The sequence below is a fragment of the Larus michahellis genome, chromosome 11, assembly GCF_964199755.1.
Source record: "Larus michahellis chromosome 11, bLarMic1.1, whole genome shotgun sequence".
Classification (NCBI taxonomy): Eukaryota; Metazoa; Chordata; class Aves; order Charadriiformes; family Laridae; genus Larus; species Larus michahellis.
The window spans coordinates 13,470,619-13,484,336 of record NC_133906.1 but is presented as its reverse complement, the minus strand read 5'-3'; the positions used below and the strand labels follow the sequence as shown (position 1 = coordinate 13,484,336).

General features: G+C 43.7%; 1 long non-coding RNA gene across 1 annotated transcript; it reads left to right on the top strand.

Moving 5' to 3' along the window:
• Positions 1-1,547: 1,547 nt before the first annotated feature.
• On the top strand, positions 1,548-5,360 carry LOC141749903 (uncharacterized). The gene is made up of 4 exons (XR_012589498.1): positions 1,548-1,818; positions 2,785-3,273; positions 4,145-4,294; positions 4,841-5,360. It is a non-coding gene; the product is annotated as an uncharacterized LOC141749903 (long non-coding RNA).
• Positions 5,361-13,718: the final 8,358 nt, after the last annotated feature.

Sequence of the window (13,718 nt, the reverse complement as noted above, 5' to 3'; positions counted from 1 at the left end):
ACTTCTGGGCAGTTTCAACATCTCTTCTGCTTTCCAAAAGCCTTTGGCTCCCCCAGCCAGAAAACAAAAACTGGTAGGAGCTCAGAAACCCGTGATTATAGCTCTTTCCGCCTAGACAATTCAGTATATTTGTTTATAGCTTTTTGTTTCTTTGTTTTCTGATTTTTATTGTGGGGTTTCAGTTCCAACACCACACATCACGCTCTGCAGGAGCCTGTCCTCTGCGTTGGGCTAGAGACCTTCCCCAGAGCGGGTTCTGCCTGAGGTTTTTTTTCTTTTTTTGCCTCTACGTCTTGAGAACGAAAGCCTTAAGGCTTTTCCTCTCCACTCAGAGGGCTGAACAGCCTTGTGTATGTTGACTGAATTTTAGAGGTTGCCCAGCCAGGCTCGTCACTCCCTCTGCCCTTGCCTGTACAGCCTTTCCCTCCCCGGGCTCCTGAAAACCTCATTTATGTTCCTTGGTGACTGGTTTGGGACAACATCTTTCCTGTCTCTTCTCAAATGACTTTTCCATAGGTTGGCCGGTTGGCAAACGGATGATACACCGTGTTGGCAGCACACCAAAAATCCATTTCTCCCACTCAGGGTATTTCAAAATGCTCCCAATTGTCTTATAATCCTGACACCCGTATTCCCAAAGAGCAGATAGCATAAAATGAGAATTCCAGGTGCTCCAAACTCTGTTAACCTGTACTAGCACAGGAAGTCAAATGCTTCCAGAAGAGCAAAATGGAAAGAAAACAGATTTGCCTGTGCTTTGCCCTATGTGGATGGACCCACCACAAGGTAATGCGAAGGACTAGTGAAAGAATACACCTGTAGGTATGGGCTGAGCTTACACAAGGTTGCATTAAAATATGATGTAACTAGAGATCTCCCCTGCTTAATTAGTTAATTAAGGTCCAGTGTGGTCTTTCAAGCTGTCAGTAGAATTTGTCTGTGCTCGCCCCGTGAGGTTTAGCTTGGCGTGGGTGAGCAATATCCTCCCCACCCATGGGTACATCACATTGCTGCTGACGCTTTCAACGTGTTTTAGCATGGTTTGGAGGGGAAAGGGGTGGTTTCAGCATGCCCTGCAGTAACGTTACAGTCACTTAGCAATGCGTGGTTGAAAGGGGTTTTTTGTTTGTTTTAAGATTATATAGTTCCTGCAAACAATCGCGGTAAAAATGCCAACTTTGTTGCTATTTTTCAGCTTTATGCAGAAAGCCGGCACAAACCATAAAATAAAAGAAAAAAGTGATGCTGTCCAGTCTTGCGTCAATTTTAGCAGCTGCGCATCATTTACAGTTACCCGTGAAAGCTGTCATTCAGGTACTTATTACCCACTCTGTACGGGTCAGGTTTCCTGGCTTATTGCATCTCCAAGAATGTGCTGCCATTCCTTGGGAGCTGGCTCAGAGAGATGCTGTTTGGAGAGGGACCTTCTGGTGTTGGGTTCTTTCAAAATTCTATGTGTCGCTGTTACCTGCTCTTGCTAAACCTCCAGCAGTGACTATCGGTGCAGATATTGGCTTGTTGGGAGAGTGTCCTTTGCCTTCCCCCTTTACTATGGTTTATTAGTTTCACAACCCAATGGATTAGCCACTGCCACCCTGCTAATAATAGTGTCTGGTTTCATCCCGGCTTTAATCTGTCACCAAGGTGGGAATCGCCTCTCAGTGCACCACCCTGTCATTTCTTTACTTTTCATGCCTTGACTATCTATCACGATCTTCACAACCCTGGTGGTTCTTTGGCCATAATTACGTTCAATTACTTTTCAGCATGGTTTACTTTATCAGCAAGGGCCTGTGGCGTCTCAAAAATACATATACGGTAAGTATCTTTGAATTAAAACTTAGGCAATGCCTAGCTGGGCAGGTCCTCATAGTAGCTCATGCCCCAAAAGCGAGCTTGGTGGATCCACCCCGTTTCAGCTGGAAACCAGCGTACAGTTCCGAACGTTAGCAAAAGTGTAGTTTTCCTCTGACGCTTCAGATTCTAGAAAAATGTAATATCTTTATTTAGGAAAAGTAACTCACAAATACATTCTTCACTTCATGAAAACGTCAGTTAAGGCAATCCTGAAGTGGGGGGGGAACCAACAAATCCATCCTAAATTAGACATCCCTTACTACCACTGTTGTTTCTGTTGTTACAACAGTCGTTACGACGTTTCTACGGCAATAGCCCGAGACCAGCTCAGGGTCTCATTTTGGCCCGACACTGAGCCAACAAACACAAATTCCTCACTCTTTGCTCCAAAGTTTGAAGATAAACATGGTTTGAAAATAAATTTGGAGTAATATTAAAATAAATAGGATCTGCTGTCGCAATAAATACATTAAATAAACAAAGAATGCATACCACGCAGGTATACTGCACTGCAATTATGTTGCAGAATTTCAGGAAAAAAACCCTCTGATTTCAAACTTAATTATACCCATATTTAAAAGACAGCCTTTTAAATTTTTTTTTTCTCCTGCCTTCAGAAAATAGAGATTCTGACAATTTTGTAAATGTCCGCAGGAAAGCAGAGTAATGGATCTGCCTTCTGATCAGTATTTTATTAATTTCACCCACATAGCTTTATTCAAGCCTTGATATATACTAATTATTATAGTGCACAAAAGCCGCAATAGAAATAATAATTTTAAGTTCTTTTATTCTTTGAACATTAGGACTCTGAAAAAATACGAAAGCTCTCCATAAATTAAATATATACATTAATACCTGCGATAAGACATAAATATCTGATAATACACTCTAACACATTCATGTTATGCTGTCGCTCTGTGGCAGCTTTGCAGTTTCCCATCAGAACCGGCTCTAGTGTTGGGTAGAAGACGTCTCCGACTTGCTGGGTCTCCGCACCCTTCTAGCAGTTCTCGTGCAGCTCTTGGAAGAAACTCTTGTAGCGCTCCAGGGCACTCGGCAGGGTCACCTCTGTCATCGGACAGGAACCCTCTTTCTTGGATGTCTAGAATAACAACAGTAAGAGTGATAATAATGGAGAGAATAAAAAAAGAAAAAGCGTATTGCTGCGGAGTTGTTGGTGGTTGTTCAAGGCGATATTTAATCAGAAGGGGACAGAGAGAGCTCGACACGAATGATTGGAGAGAAGACTTTTGAGAATCAGGAACACTTCATCCTGGCTGACTTTGCCCACTGAGATGTGGCCTTGGGCCTTTTCTTATTAATCTCCTGGGCTAATGACAAGTTCAGGACTTGTCTAAAGGTGATGCACCTTTTAGAAAACTGCAACTTCCATCCAGAATCTGTGAATTTCAGGTATTTTTTATAAAGACATTTTTGTGTGTCAGGCATAATCCTCAACAGTGCAAAATTAAGAGTGTATGGGGACGGTATCAAAATTTTGCTATTGACTTCAGTTTGACTGTAGGATGACAAGTTGCTTAATTTCATATGTTTTGGAAACAAAGGAGCAGTTTATTCACAGTAATTTCACATTTCCATCTGTTTAACCAGTATAAATAACTTACTGTATGTGCTTTATTTAAAGTCGATATTATGCGGTCCATGTTTTTCTCCATCAGAGAAACGTATGTTCTCATTTGATCGTTCTTAAAGTAAAATTTCAGCCGTTTTACGGTTCTTTCAAGGTGACAGGGAACTAGGTTGCACTAGAAAAATATATCAAACAACAACAAAGTTATATTCCGCCAAATTAGTTAATTTTTATCTTTCATTAAATTCAAAAACTAACTGCATGCACAGCAGAAACAGAAATTACCTATTTTCTACTCTATTTCTGTACAATTAGGGAAAGGGGGGGCTTTCCTGCGTTTTCTGAGATTTGATAAAAATCTACATCAGGAGAGGAAAAAGTATATAATGTCAAAAAAAAATCATTAAAAAAGGAAAAATAGGGAAAAGGCTTGTAAAAGAGGATTAAAATCCATTGGGGTTGCAGTTTTATCAAAATCACACTGCATAGCCCAAGGAGATTAGATTTGCTAATTGCCTTTCACGGCTACCGTCTCCCTGCGGAAGGACAAAAGCACGGAACTCCCCTGTTTATAAAGTGCTGCTCTTCACCTTTTTTAAAGTTGCAAACTCTAATTTTTTTTTTCGTCTGAAGATAAGGCTTCCCAACAACAGGCCGCCTGCTCTTAGTTATTTTTCATGAACCTTTTTTCAGTTCACAGAGCCTGAGAAATCTGCAGACCACAGGCTGAAAACCACTGATCAACAAGTCTGTGTGCGATAACTTGTCATCTCTGCAAATTGCTTCCTTCGGAGACAAAGTCCATTGTGCTTTATAACTCTCAACCTGTCTGTTTGCCAAGAGGTAGGAACATTTAACAGTTTCCAGTACTAACGGTGTTCTCTGCCACCTTCTCTAAATGACAGTGGGTCACGTTCAGGGTCTGTACCTCCTATAGCAATATTGAGAACAGCCTTGGTATTAAACTCTCTGCGAGAGCTCCTGAGATTGCCTTCAGTAGGAGTATAACCAAGCCTCGGAGTCCCTGGTCTCAAAATTGGTTGTTTATTTCCATAATTTTTTGCATACAAGGAACTTCACTGAATTCGATAGGGCTGCTCATGAACATACCGCTAGCACGTGTTTTCCCTTTTTGTGAGACTCGGTCTTTTTTTCAGTAGTCTAACTCTCTCTTTCCTTCAAGATCTGCTACAAAGCATCATCATTTTCCAAATGATTAACAGCAGCAGTAATAAAGAAGCTTTAAAAGTCTTACCTGAAATTTCCTGGCAGGTACTGGAAGAAAGATCTAAAATTTAAAAAAAAAAAGAAAATAGCGTTAAAAGGTATTTCTCTTGTAAGTGACTGCCACATTGTTAAGCATCTCTAACTACATATCATCTTCATCAGGTTTTCTATTTCTGAACTTCCTTTGGGGAAACAATTGCAGCGCCAGCTTCTGAGGAGAGGTTGACACGCAGTGGCTTCAGCATCTTGAGTTTAACAAACAAAATACAGGACATGCAAACTAGAGCTGAAATTAGCCCAGGCTCGAGTTTATACTTCCATCAAAAGAACTGCAGAAAACGAAGAAGAAAAGATAATGACCCACCTCCTTGCTTGTGAGATCCACTAAAGCCTTGAAGTTTACTTGAAATTCTTTTATTGCGCTGCCCATTGAGCCAGATAAGCAGCAACTCAATAAGGAGAGACAGAGCAACAGCATTTTTGCTTCCAGGAAAGCTACGTTTGATTTATGCCTTTTTAACACCGCATGCTGCCTATATATACCCATGTACACCTTGAATATTAAATCAAAGGGAAAGTTTTCTCATATTGGAAAAGCACAAGAACGGAGTGTGAATTATTATAGGCATTGTGGGATGCCTCAGTGGGGACAGGTTGGGGGTTTCCTTCCCTCTGACATCAAATAAGGGGAAAATACCTTTGTAGATAAGAGATGTCATTTTCTTACACGATATCAAAAACTCATCACAGGAAATAGGAGTATTCCTTGTTTAACACACATCTTGATGTGGTTCTATTCTTACTTTTGCATCACGTAATCAGATAGATGGATATCTGGAAACCTTAGTTCTTCCATTCCACCCATTAATATGACATCCTTTGTTCAATAGGATTTTCTAACATAAACTGAAGTTCTAGGTAGAGTAAAAAATCATAGCAAATTCTTAGACATAGACAGAGCCTAACACCACTTAACCAATTTGACTTCTTTAGCCTTCCTCCTTCACCCTCACTGTTCTGTGAAATTCAGCATATAATACATAGCTGGGAAAGCAGGGGTTTAATTACCAACAGCCAAATGGTAAAAGCACGGTAGAGATTAATGGCAAAAATTAGCGGTCCTGGTATCAAGTAAAAACCTTGTCTGAATTTAAAGAAGTCCTTCAATGTTAGTGGAAAAACTCTATGTACTGAAAAGCACTGAAGCGCATACATGTGGCTAAAAACTACTTTCAGATGCCTGGCAATTGCTTGTGAGAGGGCAATAGTCACTCATTAAAAGGTTACAATTTTCCAGCAAAATCAGATAAATCACTCAACAATGTGAGAAGAGTCATGTTGTTTTCCGTAGCTATCTGCTTGAGAGTCACAGAAACCAGGGAGACCTTGTGCGCATCAAATAATTAATTTCTCAATGCATAATTTTATGAACAGATCTCTTTAAATCTTGTTGAAAACATCGCTAAACTAAACTTTAAAATATTTTTTAATATTAAAATGCCTATTCTTGTCCTAAAACTCAGCAAGAGAAGTATAACTAGAGGTTGTTAAAAACACCCTCTTGAAAGGATCTTTTGATACTAACTGAAAAAGCTCCTGAAAAAGCTTCTAACACTAGGCTCATAGAGCACCCTATCATCAGAGCACATCCAAAGGGACACAAGAGGCCCCTCCAGCTGAAAATGTTTGGATCATGGAAGGGCATGAGGGGAAAAACACAACATATACTTGCATTCCTCCACAGAAATCCGCATTTGGCTACTCCTAGAGAAAGGATGCTTACCTGACCTGGTGTGGCCACTCTTTCCTAGAGAGTGAGGGCTAAAAAGCATCTATGATAAACCAGGCAGAAGAAAAGCAGATCTTCTGAAAGGTTTCCCTTTCCCACAATGTAGATATAAAGCAAGCATTTTGTTATATTTCACAAATAGTGGTAGTTTTATTTAAGATTATTAGAGTAGAAGTTAGCATGTCTATCATATCCTATGCTAATAGAGTATGTATTTTATTATATTTAACAAGAATTTAAGGAGTACATGTTTATTCTTGCTATATTGGGCAATAATCTAAGCTTTTTGGGCTGTCATCAGCATCTGAATTACCGACAATGTCAGCCATTTTTGAAATAATGAAAAATTTTCCCCCAAACTGATCACACCCCTGGTGACATACCACCAAGGTATGATTTGGGAGAGGAACAAGACGCACGTGTTTTTGAATAATGGAAGACTTGTGTCCATCATCCATGGCAATTCTTTGTTCCACAGTGTCAATGAGTCTTGCAGAATTTGAATAAAGAGAGAGTTGTGACATTACAGGAGGTATGTGGGAGTAGAATGGAAAAAATGTATGAAGGCAGCATAGGATAAGTGTCTCCCAGCAAAATGCCATTCAGTCAACTGCAGCAGAAACAAATGTGATCAATATGTAAGGTTCCATTTCCCAGCTGAGTGCAGATATCTTGTCCATCAGACTTTGTGTCCATACTTACCCTGTAGGGTAGAGTGAAATCAGAAATGACAGTATATAGGAATTTAAAAAATGATCAGGTAAATGAAGATATCACGGTGGTTAAAAAAGTATCAAGGCAGGATGGGCAGTCAAAGGAAAAATACTGATATAAGATATTGCGAGATAGGCGGTGCAGTGAGTGAAGAGCAGCATCTGAAATGACGGGGTGGACTGCAAAAAAAATGAGAAGACAAAATAAAATGATTTGGCTGGGTCAGCAGCACTTGGGGAGACAGTCAGGTGTCTGTGTCATTCCTCCAGGCCTGACTGGGAGCTGAACTGAGCTTTCAAATCAGGGGATGATAAAATCTGCATTCCCCCAGTTCTCTATAAAGTGGTCCATTAAGTTACACATAAAAAGCTACTTGGACTAGTGAAGGTTGGCTCTTCTGATGTGTTGGCCTTTAGAACAACTTTGGAAGGAAACACATGGTAAAGACATAGAAGTAAATGGTAGAACAAGACAAAACGTAACATTGGTTGCTGACAATGGATCATGCCAGAGAGATAACCTTGTTTGATAAGAGAGCTCATCCTATGAGAAGACAAGGATCCTAGGTATCTGGGGTTTAGTAAAGTACTGTGTCAAACGATAACGTATTGGTTAATCTGGAGCAGATGTGGAAGTATTAAGGCAGATGAATAGTTTACTGGGCTATGTTAGCAGTCGCTTGGAAAGGAAAGTTATTAGGCTGAAGTAGGTAACCAATGAATGGCTCAAGGTGTAGTCTCTGTCCTACTGTCATTAACAACATTGGTTGACCAGCTGAACAGAGAACTTGGACAGTGGAAGAGCTTGGCTTGGTTATCTGGGAAAATGAAGGCTGAGAATATGTGCAGTCTACCGACAGTTTGGGAGATAAGAGCAGGAAGAAGATATTTTAGATACAGGACAATGTTCAGACAAATTCAAATGGGGAGCACTCCAACTACCAGCCATTTAGGCTAGAAATATAAAAGTTTGTAACTGCTCATTGTTCTTCTACCTAATGTTCCAACCAGTTTTATAAAGGAGCACTGACAGATTTCTAGAAGGGGTGACATGGTAATACACGTTGCAGGAGACTGGAAACAGTGACTTGAGTAGTCCCTTCTGCTTCTCAGCCTTTCATGTTCATACTCTCACATTCACAGATTTATATACTCTGAAAGTGTCAAAGGAGATAGATAGATCACAAGTGAAGAAATCATTCCCACTAAATCATCCCACAGTAGCGCAGACGCTGATTTAGAGAATAGATTTCATATTGATGGGAAAATAGTGTGTGTGAAACAGAGAACTCTTACCAGAAACAACGCCAGTAACTAAGTCTCCTAATCAATGACTTCTGGAGAATATTCCGGAGAACAGACTGGTTGCAGAGTCAGGACTTGGTTTGTGCACCATCCAAAAGCAACGTAGAAAATTGTTGCCATAGAGTGCGGCAACAACAGAGACTGATGGCACTGTACTCCTGAACAACTCAGTCATAAGAAGCAGCTACAGGGTGGGAGACAACACACAAGTGCAGTATAATCCAGTATCAGCCATCTAGAGGAGTTGTATTTTCTTCTGAAAGATGTGTATGACTTTTATCTTTGGCAGCATTCTTACAGCCTGCTGTGCCAGTAACGCCTCAGTGAAGTGAATATACTAACTTCTTGTCTCAAGATCTGTAGTGGCCATAGCTCACTTTTTGTGAACCTTTTTCGCAATCATAAAAAGCAGGATTATCACCAGGCTGTGACCATAAAGGAAGCCTGAATTGTGAGCCAAAAGCCCACCTGCTGCCTGTCAAGGTCCAGGCTTACTTCATCTATCATTTATATGTTACTCATTTTAGTTACAGATGATGCTGAGATTGAGTACCAAGGGCTGTTTTCCAAAGTTTGCCCCTGTTACCTAACCATGAACTTGACCTGATACCAGACGGGCCACTTTGTTTCCCCTCATAGAGGAAGCCCAGTAAGCACTAAAATATGCTGCTAAAGTTCTTAATTCAGTTCTGGGTTTGGCTGAAAGTGTAGGCAAGTTAGACTCCCCAGGCTGGCAGCTCTCACAGTTTACATACAGGTGAGCTTGAGATGGCTCCCGCCTGGACAGGGGCTGCCGGGAAGAGGTGAGGATGTTCATGGCATCTGCAGCGGCAGCCTGTTCCTGCAGTTAGTCCTGGAGGGACTCCTGGTCCTCAGGAGTAGCATAAGAAAGTCCCAGGGAAGGGAGGAAGGGGCAGTCCCGCTGGCTTTCTTTGTTCTGTAGTTGGACCTTTTTCTAACTGGAAGATGAACAGGGGCTGTGGAGCAAAGAGGAAAAGTTACTTCTTGCAATGGATGTGGGAGAAGACTGGTACAAGGGTACAGAGGAAGTCTGTGGGCCCTGGAAAGAAAAGAGCAGCCAAAGGGAGACATCCTTCCTCCTACCTCCAATCACCTGGAACCTTCCCGCAGACCCAAAACTGCCTCAAAACTCTGGTATTCCTTTCCAACCCTTCTGTAGACCCCGAAGCATCTATGAAGTGTTGAGTAACCTCTGATTAGAGTGCCCAATGGCACTAGCTGTGCAATAGCCAGAGTCTGCAGACCACATCTTCTAGATCTGATGATACACAGCCCTTGACGCACTGTGTTATCCTTATAGTGCTCTATTAGGTGACTTCTTAATGCGCTTTGTGCATGTGATCGTTATTAACAATGTTATTTGGTGATCTAAACTTGGGAGAGATTGACTTTCTCATTATGGAAATAAAGGTCAGTTGCAAAACTCCAGATCTACCCTAGAATTTTGGATGTCCCTAATGTCCAGGATTTTTCCTCAGATTCTTTTCCAGGACAGACTAGAATTTTGAAAGTATTTAACAAACTATGCTAAGATCAGAAACATCAGAAAATCGGCAATGTTTAGAGTTTATGTCTTCATGGGTACACGGAAAAGGACAGATAATGGTTAAGGACTTAACCAGAAGCAGTTGAAGTTTTTTGTATTGCAGGGAAAGTTATTTTCCCTTTCCTGTGTTCTGAAGACTAAGGAATAACTTACACATTTTGAAGTGATTTGAACTTCTGCTTCCTCATCCTAGTGAACACTGGTAGGAACAACAGCTCTTGCGGCAGTTTCTGTCATATCCATCAATGGACATGCGTATTATCCATTGATTTCCTGCTTAACTCTTTCAGTTGTATGATTTCTTGCCAGTTTTGTAACTGCTTGTTTTGCTGTTGAGAGCAGGATCTACCTACCAAGGGGTATAAAACATGCACCCTTCCTAAAAGTATTATGTCTGTTTTAATTTTTTCTCATTTCCTCTTATTTTTCTAAAAAAAAAAAAAAATAAAATTCAGGCTTAGCATTGTGACTAAGAAAGTGTATAAAACAGGTTGCTAAGGCACATAGAAAATAAGGAGGTGATTGGTGACAGCTGACACAGCTTCACTAAAGGCAAATTGTGTCTGATAAATTTGGTGGCCTTCTACGATGGGGTTACGGTGTTGGTCAATAAAGGAAGAGCAACTGACATCATCTACCTGGACTTGTGCAAGGCATTTGACACTGACCCACACAACATCGTCATCTCTAAATTGGAGAGACATGGATTTGATGGATGGCCACTGGGTGGGTAAGGTATTGGCTGGATGGTCGCACCCAAAGAGTTACGATTAATGGCTCGATGTCCGAGTGCAGACCAGCGACGAGCGACATTCCTCAGGGATCAGTACTGGAACCGGTGCTGTTTAACACCTTTGCCAGTGACATCGGGATCAAGTGAACCTCAGCAAGTTTGCTGATGACACCAAGCTATATGGAGCACTTGACATGCTGGAGAGAAGGGATGCCATCCAGAGGAACCTGGACAGGCTGGAGATGTGGCCTGTGTGAACCTCATGAAGTTCAACCAGGACAAGGACAAGATCCTGCACGTGGGTCAGGGCAACCCCCAGCGCAAATCCAGGCTGGGTGGAGAATGGCTGGAGAGCAACCCTGAGGAGAAGGACTTGGCGGTGTTGGTGGATGAGAAGCTCAACATGAGCCAGCAACATGCGCTGGCAGCCCAGAAACCCCCCACAGCCTGGGCTGCATCCCCAGCAGAGTGGGCAGCAGGGCGAGGAGGGGATTCTGCCCCTCTGCTCCGCTCTGGGGAGACCCCCCTGCAGTGCTGCCTCCAGCTCTGGGGCACCAACAGCAGAAGGACACGGAGCTGTTGGAGCGGGGCCAGAGGAGGCCCCGGAGATGCTGGGAGGGCTGGAGCCCCTCTGCTGTGAGGACAGGCTGAGAGAGCTGGGGGGGTTCAGCCTGGAGAAGAGAAGGCTCCGGGGAGACCTCGGAGCCCCTTCCAGTCCCTCAAGGGGCTCCAGGAGAGCTGGGGAGGGACTCTGGATCAGGAAGGGGAGCCATGGGATGAGGGGGAACGGTTTTAAACGAAAAGAGGGGAGATTTAGATGAGATCTCAGGAAGAAATTCTTTGCTGTGAGGGTGGTGAGCCCCTGGCCCAGGTTGCCCAGAGAAGCTGTGGCTGCCCCATCCCTGGAGGTGTTCAATGCCAGGCTGGACGGGGCTTGGAGCAACCTGGTGTGGTGGGAGGTGTCCCTGCCCAGGGCAGGGGGTGGCACTGGTGATCTCTAAGTTCCCTTCCAACCCAAACCATTCCAGGATTCCATGACTTAGTGGTAAAAAACTGTATGTAATTTTGGCTACGGTATTTAGCAATCTCCCTTCAGATACACATAGGATTAATTCCTAATTTAATTAAGGATAAATTCCTAATTTAATTAGGAAAATGAGTTTTTTCTTTGAGTTTCTTTCCAGAGCATAGAAATTGCTGGAGTCACTCACCCGGAAGCAAGAAGTTGCTTTGCTCAGCTGCCATTGAGCTGTCTGCGGAATGATGGAAGCTGTTTGCATTTACTACGAAAAGCTGCTGCAATTTATTTTCACATTTTGCTAAGTCCAACAAAACTAACCTTCGTGCATGACAATTGTCAATCCACAAGACAGATTTTCAGAAAATGATGAGCAAATAAAACACAGGATTGGTGATGAATGTTTCTTTACAAGCAGCTTATATTCTATTTCCAACGACTTTTGTAGGCAAGTGTAAAATGTGGAAAAGAATCCTATATGCTGTTGAGTAAAATATTTCTACTTAATGAGAATCCTTGGGACGACGTGGCGGAGGGTCCTCGCTCAATTCACCTAACAGCGCTTCTCTGTATGCCCAACGCTATTTTGAGTCCTGCTAAGTTGTCACCTTCAAAAATATCTTACACTACTTAGTTCAGTCATTCTTTCCCTATTTTTCTTTCAGATTTGGAGGGAAGTTCCCCCCAGATTAAACATAGATGGAGCAATCCTACACTCACATATATGACTACACTTTATCCTCTTCCTGCATCAAGCACGACGAGATTGATGTGGAATTTCTGCACTTTGTATTCTACGTTTCCTACTAAGGAAGGTGAAATACCAGATCACATAACAACTCAGACTTGTAAACCATTTCCTGACTCTCATCTGTCACTGCGAGAGAGGGATGCATCACACTTAACACTACCGGCCGCGTCATGGTGAACCGCTGCTCACCCACAGCCCTGCGGGCTCACGCTGTTGCTGGAAACACTCGAGCAGACACGCTCACCACCAGGCTGGCATGGCCGCAGCCAGCTGGGCAGCAGCAGCAGCTCCGGCGATGCCGTGCCACCCCTTTGCATGCCGGCGGCTGGTCCTGTGCTGGCTCTGCTTCAGCAGCACGTAATGGGCAGTGTGAGCGGACACCAAACCCAGCATCGGAAATGCGGTTTCTGAGCCAGCAGCACTGAGACAGATTGCTGCGGGGATCCGCAGATTTGCCTTAAAAGCAGGGCTCGGCAGCGCAGCCTCATGCTCCCTGCAACTTCGTTACCCCCGCTCCGTTCATCACTTAAATCTGTCAGAAAAAGGGGGCTTGGCGTGGGATGATTCGCTGCCACTTGATGACGGGAGATCTGTCTTTCAAGAGGCGCCCTCTCGGCTCTGGGGGTGAGGGCTGCGGCCAGCTGGAAATTCCCACCGCCACGGCTGCCCCGCCAGCACTGCAGGGGCACCGAGCTGGGGCAGCAGGCTGGAAACAGTGTTAAAAACCTTCTGAAAGTATGGTTTTGCAAATCTTTTGTGTTTTTAATAAAAATGCTAATGGCTCCTCAGCCAGGGGGAAAATCACTGGGTGCCACTGGGGCAGGCTGGAGAGGTTGGGGCTGAGGAGAGGGGCCGAGGGATGAGAAGGGGAGTCAAGGGATGAGGAGAGGGGCCATGGGATGAAGAGAGGGGCCGAAGGATGAGGAGAGGCGCCGGGGGATGATCAGAGTGGCCATGGGGATGTGGAGCGAGGCTATGGCGATGAGGAGAGGAGCCGTGGGGAAGAGCTGGAGCGGGGTTTCCTCATCCTTGCCCACTTCCCCCCTCGCCCCACACGGCCTGTGGAAGAAGAGCCGGCGGGGGACCAAAGGGAAGCGGGCGGCCAGGCCCATCGGCGGCTGCGGGCGGCCAGGCCCGGCGGGGGGCGGTACCGAGGCCGAGGCC